Source organism: Pagrus major, chromosome 11 (assembly GCF_040436345.1).
Source record: "Pagrus major chromosome 11, Pma_NU_1.0".
In the NCBI taxonomy this organism is placed as follows: Eukaryota; Metazoa; Chordata; class Actinopteri; order Spariformes; family Sparidae; genus Pagrus; species Pagrus major.
The window spans coordinates 19,574,559-19,588,373 of record NC_133225.1 but is presented as its reverse complement, the minus strand read 5'-3'; the positions used below and the strand labels follow the sequence as shown (position 1 = coordinate 19,588,373).

The 13,815-nt window shown below is 39.4% G+C and overlaps 1 long non-coding RNA gene across 1 annotated transcript; it reads right to left on the bottom strand.

Moving 5' to 3' along the window:
* Positions 1-13,139: 13,139 nt before the first annotated feature.
* Positions 13,140-13,453, bottom strand: LOC141004417 (uncharacterized). Its single transcript, XR_012179813.1, has 2 exons — positions 13,408-13,453; positions 13,140-13,178 (listed from the first exon to the last, which is right to left on the bottom strand). It is a non-coding gene; the product is annotated as an uncharacterized lncRNA (long non-coding RNA).
* Between the last annotated feature and the right edge of the window lie 362 nt (positions 13,454-13,815).

The window sequence follows — 13,815 nt, the reverse complement described above, 5'->3', positions numbered from 1 at the left end:
CAATCCTTTTGACTGTACAACATCTTGTAATAGGGTGAATGTTGTCTCTGTCTCAGCCACTCCACCCCCCAATCACTTGTTTCCGCACTACTGTATGTAACTTACGTGAGAGGGTAGGAGCGCAGTGCTACATACATGTTTACTTCAAGACAAATTGTTACAGACCAGGGATTTGTATTTACAACACTGGTATTGCACTCATATTGCAGTATCAACAGTGTCAAAAGTCCTAGTCAGAGTGTGGTTGGGGTGGTTAGATAGAGACTGGGGTTCATGTCCATGATTTGACTCCAGTTAACTGATGGTTATGTTACGTAAGTAAGTTCACATAAATGGCGTAACTTACATTATGTGACATGGCTGTAGGTATTTTAACCCAAAGTATGATCTTTTCCTAAACCTAACCAAACCACCAAAGTTTGACGAATGTTAATTACAGTCTAAAAGTCATAATATATCATAATATGTGTGTAATTTGTATATGTGCTTGTCTGTAAGCTTTATTTTGAAAGTCTAACCGAGTGTTGCATATACCATATTATTGCTCCCTTGTCCGGAAGCCCTTTGCATGCAAACTGACACAAGAGGGGTACCTCCACCTCAACTGACTTCAAGAGCAAAATGCTTTCTACATGTTAATACATCTTTAATGATAAAGGTATTGAGTAGTCGTTGGTGTGCATTTAAACATAGTGACAACAAAAACTACTTCCTGCTACTTCCACCATGTAAGTCAACTTCCTGTGATCTGCACTCTGCAGATGTGCAGACTGCCCTGCATCTCCTCCTGTGCCACAGGATTTCAATGGAAGCAGAACTGTAGAAAGATGAAAAGGCCTCACTCCTCCTACATAGTCTGACTAAAACCACCTGAGACAAGCTGGCAAAAGACTGGAAATTCTGGAGGGTACAGGATGGTACGTCAATCTTTCATTCTCCCACTTTTTTCTCTATCTCCTGCCCTGCTTTTGGCCTTGTTTGCAACAATCGTATGTCTCCTCTAATCTCACATTTTTCTCTGCAGTTTGGACGTATTGGGTTTTGGGTCACTGCCCGTGGCAGTCTTATGTTGAACACGTCTCTCAGTTTGAGTTGTGCTGTGCATAATGTCAGCTTCAGACAAGAATTAGTAGTGCTTGGAGGGGAATGTAAGCAGCTTCTTAGAGGGTGTGTTTGTCAACAGCACAACTCAATTACACTCGACCCTTAATACCACTCATCTCCTACCAAATAATTTAGGAAAAGAAGACAAATAAATAAGTGAGTAAATAACATTTTGTCTCAAAATGCACTTAATGTAATGGTATATACAAAATACTCACATTTCGCTGTTTATTTGGCATACATGAAAATTGGTTAACACTTACATAATATGCTTCTATCTGATATTTTACACTAGAAACTATTCATTTACTGTCAATCAACAATGCATACAAGATGAATATAAGAAATGCATGGCCAGCCAACCACTTTTGACCATCCGTCAGAGCAAACAATGCACTGTTAAATAATTTGACCTATCTTTCTTGTTTCTTCCATCCCGCTTTTGTTTATTTATTTTTTGAATGTTTATTTATTCATTGACTTTCTGACTTTCTCTCCCTTTTCCTCTCCTCTTCCATCCCTTGCCCCCCCTGTCCGTCATTTGTATGCAGTATGTTACACAGTACTATAAAAGAGCTACTTCAGGTACTATGGTAATAGCTAACAACTTGTATTATGCAGGCTTTTCCCCCTCACAAAGTATCTATATCACATTTGCATTTTTAACCACTTAGGCCAACTTTTTTATTGCTGTTGAAGAACATAAACTTCCAAACAACTGATCAAAGTCATGTAAGGCCCTTGTGGCTGTTAGGACCAGGGTAGCCTCATATTAAGCCAATGAAGACATGGAATTGAGACACTGTAACTTGGACTTGAGTTGATGTTTTGATGACTTCACCTTCCCTTGACGAAAGTAAAAGACTTGAGACTTGAAAGTTAAAGACTCGTTTACAGGTTAGATAGACTGGCCAGTATATCCTGTATCCTGTTATCTAAATATAGAACCATGTGTACAAATTGTGACATATTTCTGCTGCAAGCCACATATCGCCGTCCATGTATAGTACCGTGTATACTGTATGTATAATTACCATCATTAGACAGTGTGTTGTCTCCAAAGGCAGAGTGTGCATCATCACCTTTATGGTCCTGACAAGAAACAAACAACAAACACTTCTTCATCCGTCTTGCAGTCTGCAGCTTTGCAGGATTTGGTGGGCGCAAAATTAAAACCTCTTTGTTGTTGAAGCTGCTCATTCTTTTCAAAGAGCTTTTGACTTCTTTCAAGCACAAACTCCCAAAGAATCAGAAAGTGCAGAGCCATATCCTTTGTTAGCAGATCTTGTTCAATAACATTGTCTAGATGCTTCTATTGCTGCAACATATTTGGAGCACCACATGTTCAGCAAGTCTTCCAGCGCTGCAGTAAGAGTTGATTTTCTTCATGACATATTGAGTGACAAGACTTGACTGGGGTTATGTGTCCACTGGATGGCTGTGGGGCATGTGGGGGTGTTCGAAACTATCTTGAAGTGTCAGACATAGTGTCCATTTTTATACTCCGAGTTCAGCTATGAATTTGCTGTGTGGGTGGATCAGGATCACAACACCATCGAGTCAGACGATGTCAAGAATGTGAATCACAGGACATAAAAAGTTGATAAAAGTACACAAATCTTACTTATATCATCATAAAGTTAAGTATATTAAAAGTTTTACTTTTCTGTTGCTGGGAGGATAAAGTTTACTACATCATTTGTTGAAAAGTGGCTTTTTCTCATTTCAAATAATTAGTAATTGTTTCAGACTTTTGAACTTGTTGGCCTACACATGTAAAACTGCAAGGTGTCAACACACTTGATATAATTTTTAAGTACCATTGAGCTGTTGTTCCTTGTATAGAGAACAAAATTAGATGAAAGCAACAGTTAACGTGTAAATAAAAACAGACTGATATCAGTGAAAAGCCTAATTAGTGAGCCTTTTCGTGACGAGGTTCAATTTCATGAACCCGCTGCTGTGATCACAATTCAAGAGTATTTACTCACATTCTGTTTTAGGAACATCATCTCATATGATCGGAAAGTGGCTGATGAATACAGACACTGTGTTCTAGTCCTTCTTCATTCTGTCTCTTTCTTAATAATTTACTTTGCGACCATTTGTATTGTGCATATTAATGCATTTAACAGCCATCAGCTTCATCAGTCTAATTCTGTAGTTGCATTGCTCAACATTTATGGAAGTAAAAATGGAAGGTTAGAAAGGGTCGATCAGAGGTTGATCTTGTCTTGTTCATTTTTTTTAAGCAAATAAAAAAAAATGACAACATCCTGTTTTCACTATTTTCTGTCCTGCTTGCTTTTTGATTACATGCCAGTAACTTCCACCTTTCCATTTGTGGTCCAATGGCATAAAAGATTAAAAAAATGTATTCATGAATAAATAAACACAACCATCTGCAGTAAACTCTATAAAATTCTTCTTCTTTTCCCAGATTGTCGGTCATATTAATGTCAAATTAAAGTCATATTAATACTGTACTTCTAACTTACCTGAGCATGAACTGTGCTTCAAAACTGCCTTGTTTTGATATCTCAGGTAGTCAGTTTCTCAGTGGAATCAGACACCATCCTCCTCCCACACACACACACACACACGCACACTCACAGTTCCTACTTTGCCTCCGCAGTCACCCTGTGACTCAGTCATCTCAGTAAATCCAGTCTGTCCAATCGATTAGCCACCCCTCTCTAAGCGCCTCCCTAATGTTGGAGCTCTGAGAGGCCACTGTGCTTCCCACCTGTTCCGAGCAGATAGGCCGCCATGACGCTTGTTATGGCGAATGTAGAGACGTCCACTGAAAAGCGGCATGTGATAATGTGAGAAAGTTTTAATGAATTCATGCTGATGGCTTTCTTTTGCTCTCCCATTGGTGAGTTATGTCGGTCTGATGGGGAACGGTTCACGATAGGAGACCGAGGCCAGCATCCGTCTGCAAAGCCCAGACGCTCTGAAACAAACTGATAAGACAGAGGAAGTCACTGAGCTACCGCAGCAGCTTACTAATGTCTCCTCCTCAGCTTTACTCCCGGTTGTGAGGAGCATCCCTTTTGTTTTTACATGATTTTAGAGGCTGGATGCTGTTGTGATTATTCCTCTGTTCGAGAGTTGTCACACTTAAGATGTGACTTTCTTTAGCCTTGAAAATTTGCTGTCTTTCGAATACAAATGACGCCACAAACTTTAACGAAGAAAACACTGTAAGGCAAACACTTTGTAGAAGTCAGTCTCGTTGGTATTAATTGCATCTGAGTAAGCAAAGCTCTTCAATAAATGTTGGTTAACTACATGCACAAAGCGCTACATAATTTAGTAATGGACACACATTTTTTGTGTTAAAAGCTGTTAGTTCAGGACCCTGCCAAACTGCTGACTGGCATAACAGATGAGGAACATCTTTGTTAACAGAGAGAGAGACCCATTAGCCTTGTATCAATCTCTGACATCTTGGCCACTATAGATTGCCTGGGCATAAAGCTAATATGCATTACACGAGAGTCTGTCAGGGATCCATGAAGTGAATTAGTCCTAACAGGTCGGCTTGGCAGCTGTGAAAGGCCTGGCAAGACGGCCAAGAGCTGCACAACTGATGAATCCATTTTACAGAAGAAGACGTAAAACACTTGTTTGCAACAAAATAAAGACACAAACCCGAAGAAAAGCAGTGGGGTCACAGTACTTAGTCATTTTCACTCAGGTCGATGTAAGGAAGGACAATATGTGCCAACTTTGCAGTGATATTTGTGTTGTTACTGTAAAGTCTGGAATATCTTTTTGTATAACTATTATAGGCTTTATTGTGTGTTATGAAATGTACAGTTTACTGTATGATAGAGTGAATTTACTTTTTGTTTACAGTTGAGGTTCATCCAGATTCAAAATACAAAGTCAGTATTTTAGGTGTAAATTGGCTGTCCAGGAACCCAGTTAACGATCCAGCACCTTATGTTGTCTGGATTTGACTACATCGTGCTCCGGTGGTATTAAGACTCTGTCAGCAGCTTTTGTTATATTTCACAAGCATTGTATGGGGTTTCACCTCAAGACACCTTTTTATTGAATTTCTCTGTCATCACTTATTTACAAATAAATGTATGGGTGACTGCCTGGTAGTACTTATGAGCTGCAATCAAATATTCCATCCTCATCTGAAACCATAAACTGAATGAGAACAACTAAATCATGAATTCAGCTGCTTAAAACCAGTGTTGGGTGAGTAACTTTCCCCAACTCTGCTTCTGTTAAAAAGTAATACAATTGGACTCAATACTTGGTAGTTACATTACTTGTTATATTACTATATTACCTTTAGTAACATCTCTTACCCAGCAACAAGCTTCTTTACATCCTGTCCACCTAATGTCTCTCCACAACGTCTCCTGCTCTGAAATCCAGTTTGTTGTGCATGCTGCTTCACTGGCAGGTGATGCCTCATTTCCAGCACCAGTGTTTTTTTCCACAAGCTTCACATTGCTGTGCTGCCGTATCAGACGCTTCAATAATTTACACGTCGTATGCTTCGCAGTTGAAAGCGTTTTGATGCTCGACACAAAATTTGCAACAGACCAAAGTACTCTCTGTATGTTTGACAGAGACAAACTCACTGAGAAATACTTCTCTCCCTCATTCCCCCATCCTTCAGCTTTTTTGGCTACTAGTCAACATGACCTGCTCCAACCCGCCACACGTACACCTCATCGTAAGACAGCCTACCCAGGACAAAAGACAGATTGAACTCTGGCTACACAGTAATGCTGTGTTACTTAATATAGTAACTGTAACATTATTACTGATTTTGAAATTGTAATCCCTAACACTATTCGTTACTGGGGAAATTAATATTATTACACATTACTGCCCAACACAATATAGATGACACCTAAAGGCATAAGGGCAGGTACGTGGCTCCATTTCCAAAAATAAGGCAAAGTGTGTAAGCATTACAAATGCAGTGTGATACATACATAGCATCGCATTAACAACACAGTGCTGTCTTGTCCTGGTAAAGACAAAAACTGAGGAGATGTTTTTTACTCCAGTAAAGCTCGGGACCATTCGTGGTCGAAAAAGTCCAAAAACATCTGACAAATGACCCCGAGGAGCTGAACTTACCCATAGAGATATATTTTTATGGATATCAGTAACACTGAGCTCGTGGTTGGAGAAGCTGGCAAATGACTGGCGAGTGGAGTGATCAATCCCCAGACACAGTTGGAGGAAAGGAAGCAAAAAGTGCTCCCTCCAGAATCTCTTTCTCTTTCATTTTTTAATCCTCTGAAAAATCCTAAATGTGCTGTGATTTTATTTTCATATTGCATTAATGTATTTAAGTAGGGATAACAGACTGTGTAATTAATTAATTAATTTTTAGTTCAAATCATAATTAAAAACAGTGAATACGATATCCACACGAATGCCTTCAAGGCCTTTAACATTAGTAGCTTGAGTGTTGTTTACCTTTTTCTATCAAATATGTATTTCTTAAATGGAGGGCTTTGCTTTTTAATTACATTTGTGGCATTCAGATGATTCTCAACCCAGAGTGAAGTTGAATATTTTGGACAGTCGAATCCTGATGAGATTGTTTTTGTAACACTTATGCATTCCTTTTTCTTTACAGTCAATGAGTCCTTTGTTTTCTGTCATTATCTCTTTTTTCTCGCTGTATCGCACCTTGTTGACTTGTTTGAAAAGAGCTTTGAGAATATTAACATATATCATACATAAGATAAAGACAAAGAAAAATCATTCAAGAGGCTCCACACTGGGTGCAGCACAGTTTTTTACACAGTAAGTTCTGACTTTAAAAGCCTGCAGATTGGTGGTCTTTGGAGCGAAAATTAAATTTCTCTGCTGTTTTTTTTTTTTAAAAAAAGGTGCAGTGTAGACCCAGCGCACTGTTTTCAAATGCCAAGAGGATTAATGGCACTGATAAGTGGGGTTGGTGTATTAAGCTAAGTCCTTTGAGTGTTGCCATTTCTATTTCAGCTATAATTTTTGGAACATGGATTTACAGTATTACAAAGACAAAAAGAGAAAAGACAGAGGAGGGACTGTGGCTTATACAGGAGGCTGTGCAAAAGGTTCAGATATGTGCCTCCTCTGTCTCGCTGGGCTCGAATGCTGCAGTGAAACAGACGGAGAACAAACGTGAACACAGGCAGACATTCACAGACGCACACTGTGACTTTTTCTGCATGACTGGAGGTACATGTCGCGAGCTGCAGCGGGGGCAGAGGGCAGATGGTGCCTTTGAGGTGGGAGGTTGAAATGTAGAAAGGTAGACGAGGTGTGTGTGTAAAGTGTGATGGTGTTGGGAGTGTTGACATAAAGCTCTGGCTGAGGCGTTTGGAGCAGCATTTGAAGGTGATATAATACGGATAAGAAAAAATAATCCTGCTGATTTGACTATTTCATCTGCAGTTGTTCATTTTTCTCCAAGTTATATCATCTGGTTTTCTAAAAGTGATGGCACTGGGATTAAACTCCCATAAAGCATAGTTTCTCCATTTACTCAGTTTTTACTGTGCGAATGCTCTTACAGCATCTTCCTACTCACACTGCAATGTACATCTTTAAAATACTGTCAAAATCATTTAGCCTGAGGTCTCTTGCTTTTCCAAACTTTTCCACAAACTAACAATTTTGAGTCACTGCCAGAGGAAATTATCAAAGTTCTCTGAGATTAGGCCTGAATGTGAGTCTGAATAACTGAATCTCAAAAAGGGGTCTTTTATGCAGTGTGTGGAATAAGTGGGATGATGTCTCCATCTAGTGTTCAACTTTCTCTTTTGTTTTTTAGCACCACAGCTTTCACAGAAATATTCTATAACAAAGAGAGAAGGTAAGCATTTATTAAAACCAGTAATATCATTTGAATTTAGTTTATATATATATGAAGTTCACTGTGTTAGATTTAAGAACTAAAGAGTTTGTGGTAAAGGTAGAATCATGTTTATTTTGCCAATTGGTCTTAAAGTCTGTTGCCAGAAACAAGGAACCTAACAAAGAAGGAAGGGTCGTCACATCACCAAATCTTGCTTTGGGGCCAGACTGTGGTAAGAGCTGTACTGAAGTCAATGGGAGATGCATGGAGAAACACACTAAAACCAAAAATATCTACATCATATGACTTCTATAGAAGAAATACCTCCAGAAAATGAAAGAAAACACTCCAATGAGTAGATTAACAATGTATTTCTTTTTCCAAATGATAGACAGGGTTGCTAATATTATGACCAAACAGGGAGGATCTGACCAAATATCCCTGATGAGACTGCAATCATACTGCAAACAGGAGCCTCTCCCAAACAAAATCGAGGGACAAACAAAGTGTCTCAAAATTATTCAACCCCTTCATGACAAGCATCTTTAGTACTTAGTAGAGCACCCTTTTGCTGTTATGACCTGCTGCAAACGTGATGCATAGCCAGACACCAGCTTCTGGCAGCGTTCCTGAGGAATCTTAGCCCATTCCTCATGGGCAAAGGCCTTCAGTTCACTAATATTCTTGGGTTTGCGTGCTGCAACCGCCTTTTTCAAATCCCACCAGAGATTTTCAATGGGGTTCAAGTCAGGCGACTGTGATGGCCACTCTAGTATCATCCACTACTTCTTCTGAAACCAAGCCTTTGAGGTATGCTTGGGATCATTGTCCTGTTGGAAGGTCCAATGACACCCAAGCTTCAGCTTCCTCACAGACGGCATGACATTTTCTCCCAGGATTTCCTGATGCTTGATTGAATCCATCTTGCCCTCCACACGCTGCAGGTTTCCAGTGCCAGAGGAAGCGAAGCAGCCCCAGAGCGTCACTGAGCCACCGCCATGCTTCACTGTAGGCAGGGTGTTCTTTTCAGCGTATGCTTCAGTCTTCCTCCTCCAGACATACCGCTGATCCATAGGCCCGAAAAGTTCCAGTTTTGTTTCATCGCTCCACAGAACAGAATCCCAAAACCTCTTTGGCTTATTTATATAGTTTTGAGCAAATTGGAGCCGACTTTTCTTGTGCTTTTGGGTCAGTAGTTGTGTACCTCTTGGAGTTCGGGCATGGAGCCCTTCAGCGTTTAGTATGCGCCTTACTGTGGAAACTGAAACCTCAGTGCCTGCTGCCACCAAGTCTTGCTGCAGGTCTTTTGCAGTCAGTCGAGGATTTTTGACCACCTGTCTCCTTGATAGCTTCCTCTTTCTGTCACGTCCAGGTAGTGTAGCCACTGTTCCTTTAACTTTAAACTTGAGAACTATGCTTCCAACTGTATCTCTAGGAACATTCAGTGCCTTTGCTATCTTTTTGAATCCTTTTCCTTGTTTGTGCAAGGCAATGATCTCTTCTCTGAACATTTTGGACAATTCTCTTGACTTAACCATATTTCTAACATGCAATGAAACGTCACCGTCAACAATCCAGGTATTTGAGGTGTTCTATCTCAAGCACACCTGATGCAACTAATGAAGCCTTTGATTGGTTGCATCAGGTATGCTTGAGACCACACCTGATTTGCAAATGTGTGCTCTTATGAGGAATTCTATTCAGGGGGTTGAATATTTTTGAGACCGCAGTAGTCATTGAAAGTAGGATTTAGTGTTGAATTTGGATAAAATCCTTGTAATATTAGTTTTATTTAACTATTTATCAGTTTTTTTTTTAGCCTGCATCAGCCCATAAACCAGAGACCCACACAACCGATCCAGCACCAGCAGGAATAGGGAATCCCTTTTATTCTCACTGAGTGGCATGAGGCTCTCCCAGCCCGCTAACACTGCTCCAACTACATCCTCAGGACTGGGCCTGTCCAGCATTATATACAACATTGTTATGGCCACTTCAAACACACAGCATCCATTCATGAGCATAGCAAAGTCCAGGATGCCTGACACCTCATGACGCCCGCTGTCAACAGGTGTGACAATAATGTTCCAGGCATTTTAGTCCCCATGTATTATTCTTGTGAAAGACAACACAGACACACTTAGTAACTTTTTGTAATTGCACCAGCCAGATGTTAGCTGGAGTAACTTTTTTGTCCAGTGTGAAAGGGGTATATATTTACACTCTATCTTCACGGTTAGGGGGAAGATTGCAATAAAAGCAACACTAAATGTTTACAGGATGTAAATGTTACAGGTCTCAAGACGAGTGACCTGGTCTCAGAAGATAAATACCCTGTTTCCACAGGAAAAGAAGAGACAGAAGTCATTCCGTGCGTTCTCCATGGCAGGCTAGTAGCTGTCTTTTATTAAACAGAATTTTACTATTTTTTTCTTAACATGCTCAGTTTTTCACTTAATTATTTCATTCACTAAACATACTCCATAAGCTGTCAAAACTAAATGAACTGCATCACATTCCCAACACGGGATGACATCACAAAACATGTTTGTGTCCTCAAAGTTACATTTCCACTGTTTTTAACCAAACGCATCATGTTTTACTTGTGTTTTTAACACCTTTAATCTCCATCTTGTAGACTCTACTACACTACTGCCCGTTCGAACACATCCTACACATGTAAACAACAATACGAGCAACGTGTCGGCATACTCTTTTAACCTGACTGAGTACTTTAGCATGAACATTCACATGAAACACATTAATTCACCCTCACAGAACTCATATTACACTTGGTACCCGTTGCAATTCAAATATACACTCAAGAAAATGAAAATAAATGCCCAGGAGCCCCACAAAACCGAGTGAAAACATCGTCAGACCGCCGTTTTGTGTTGTTGTTTTCTACAGGGGGGAAGCAGAGCTATTTCCCTTTTACGCTTCTCACGGTTTACATCACAATTTCTACATCAAAAGCTTCATTTATACATTCAAAAGGTTTTTAACAGTCCTAATACCTGAGTTGTGGTCATTTAACACACTTTACTAACCTGTTTCCACAGGAAAAGAAGAGACAGAAGTCATTCCGTGCGTTCTCCATGGCAGGCTAGTAGCTAGTAGAGGAACTCAGTCTGACACAACAAGCGCTCACTCAAGGGGATACTCCCCCTTGTGGTGGAATTAGAGACCTACACTCTGATACTCTCTTCAGAAAACACATCAAATTGGCTTATCTTTTCATACAAAAAAAACACATAAAATATAATAATTCAAAATTTGTGACCATACACATTTGTAGGCGTCACATAAACTCCAGTCTTGTAAATTAAAGTCGGGTTGGCTATGCTGCTTCCTTCATTTTTACTGAACATGGCACTGTTACTGTTAGATTCTGGCAGTAAACTACTGTAACTGTGCTTTGAATGCACATCAATTATTAGCCAGTAATTTACTGTAAAATTACAGTAATATTTTCTTCAGTGTGGCATTTGAATCAAGATGTCATCCAATATGAACATAATCCCGAGAGATACTGGGTATTATTATCATTATCATTATCATTATTATTATTATTACTATTAACTAAGAATAACTAAATGAAACAAGCAGAACCATAAACAGAGTATAATAGTAGACCAGAAGAATACAGAATGTAAAGAATGTACACTTGTAATCTGTATTACCTTTTCGGAAAGAGCTGATTTTGGGCAGCACGTGGGATTTAAACTGTCCAATGACTGCTTTGACCACTTCCTGCACGGCATCTCCATCCATCACTGACAGGGAGCCCTCCATGAGAGCAACGTTGTCCAAACACCAAATACTATCCTCTCTTTGTAAGACATCGAGGTTTGGAGACTCCAGCTGACAAAATGAAAAATGTTCTGATACTTTCTATTTTTGCTACTATGTACTATATATTCTCACATTCATTAAAGTGAAGATTGACCACAAGTAGTTCCACATTGGATGCTAAAATACTCTATTGCCACAAGTGCAGCAACTGCTAGTCAAGGTGAGGGGAGACCTCCTGCATCAGCTACTGCTCCAAAATGTCTGTTAGCCAAATATATGAATTTGAGCTTTGAACTTACTTCTTGCAATGTCTTATTCAGGGTGGCAGCCATCCTGCCTACTTGATAAAGATCTTGCATTGTGAGCTCAGATTCTGCAATAGTTAGGGATAGTAGTAGTAATAGTCCAGGGATATGATTCAGCAACCTCACACAGAAGGTCTGACCACCACGTCCACAGTCTGATAAGGTGGATAGAAAACAGGAACATTTTCAGTTTGGTTTCAAAAAAATAAATAAAAATAGCTTCATAACTCTGTTCAGTCTGATTAAAAACTTCAAAATGTCATTGTGATTTATGTAATAGATTTTGACAGTAAGTGTTTTCCCCTGGATCATTCACATGCAGGAGAGCTAGTGAAGTCTGTTTCATGAAATTATTATTATAACCTTTATTTAACCGGGAAATGTCATTGCCTGGAGATGCGCAGCAACAACAGTAATACCAGCTATAATACTTGAAATATTACTAATATTAATATTTCTTGTTATTAGTAATAATAATAATAACAATAATATCAATGGGAGTCAAGCAGGGCAACAGCAGCAGTGAAAATGATGATCCGTGGGAACCTGGGAGAAAGCACAGAGACTCTGGGGAAGAAGCCAAGTTAGTGTCATGTCTTAATGAGACATGAATGTGTACATATAGGGGGGAAGAGAAGGAGAGAGGAGCTCAGTGCATCATGGGAAGTCTCCCAGCAGTCTAAGCTTATTGCAGCGTAACTAGGGGCCCACTATAAGCTCGACTCTTAAATGTAGTGAGGGTATCTGCCTCCCGAACAGAGACTGGAAGATGGTTCCACAGGAAATGTTTTCAACAATGATCAAACCCAGAGTAATTTGTGAACAATAATACACATTACAATAGGTGGTTGCTTTGGCCAGTAGCCCACCATTAAGTTTCAATTTTGGCCCGTCAAAGGGAAAAGTTTGGCACCCCTTTTTAATCTTATCCATATTTCTAGTATAAGCTCTTTCTGGTTGGACTAGGGTCAAAAACTACTAATGCAGATGCAATACAAATATTTCTCACCACCTCATTATAGAGTTAGTGTTCTGTCCTCAATGCGTAGCATGCATGTGTTGACAGGCAGCTAAACTCTTCACTCCAAACAACACACTGGGTATTCCTTTTGCCAGTTTTATTGATGAAGTAAAGTGTGAAACTAAAAGAGATAGACAAAATAATACAGTCATGAATATTGCATTTATGGAGATGCATAAACCATAAAATAAACATTTACCAAAGCCTAGCATGACTAACTAAATAGCTCACTCAAAGTAGGCTAAATACATGTAAACACATAACACAAATAAGTACACAATGTACCGGTAATATTCTGCCACATAAGGCTCAAGCATATAACCGTAAATTAACATGTAAACAACACGTACCGACGATGCAACTCGAAGATGTATGCTGGAGTGGCTAGTCATAGCTAGAAGCTGACAAATGTGCTGCTCTGAACTTCTTTGTTGTTGCTTTTCTGTCACTTCCTGCATAAAGGTTTTATTCAAGATTGACAAAGCCTAGCCGCTGAACCAAAATCGGCCAGTAGATGGCGGTACTGCCATTTGACTCACTTATTTTTAACTTACTCAAATGAAGCATCATGAAATATATGAAATTAAACACATCACATCCTTTTTTAACTGATTTTAACTTTTTATCTGAATCTTATTAATTAAACTGAACAGTTAGTGTTATTGTATATACAACCATCAGGCATAACATTATGACCACCTGCCTAATATTGTGAAGGTTCCCTTTGTGCAGCCAAAACAGCTCTGACCTGTCAAGAC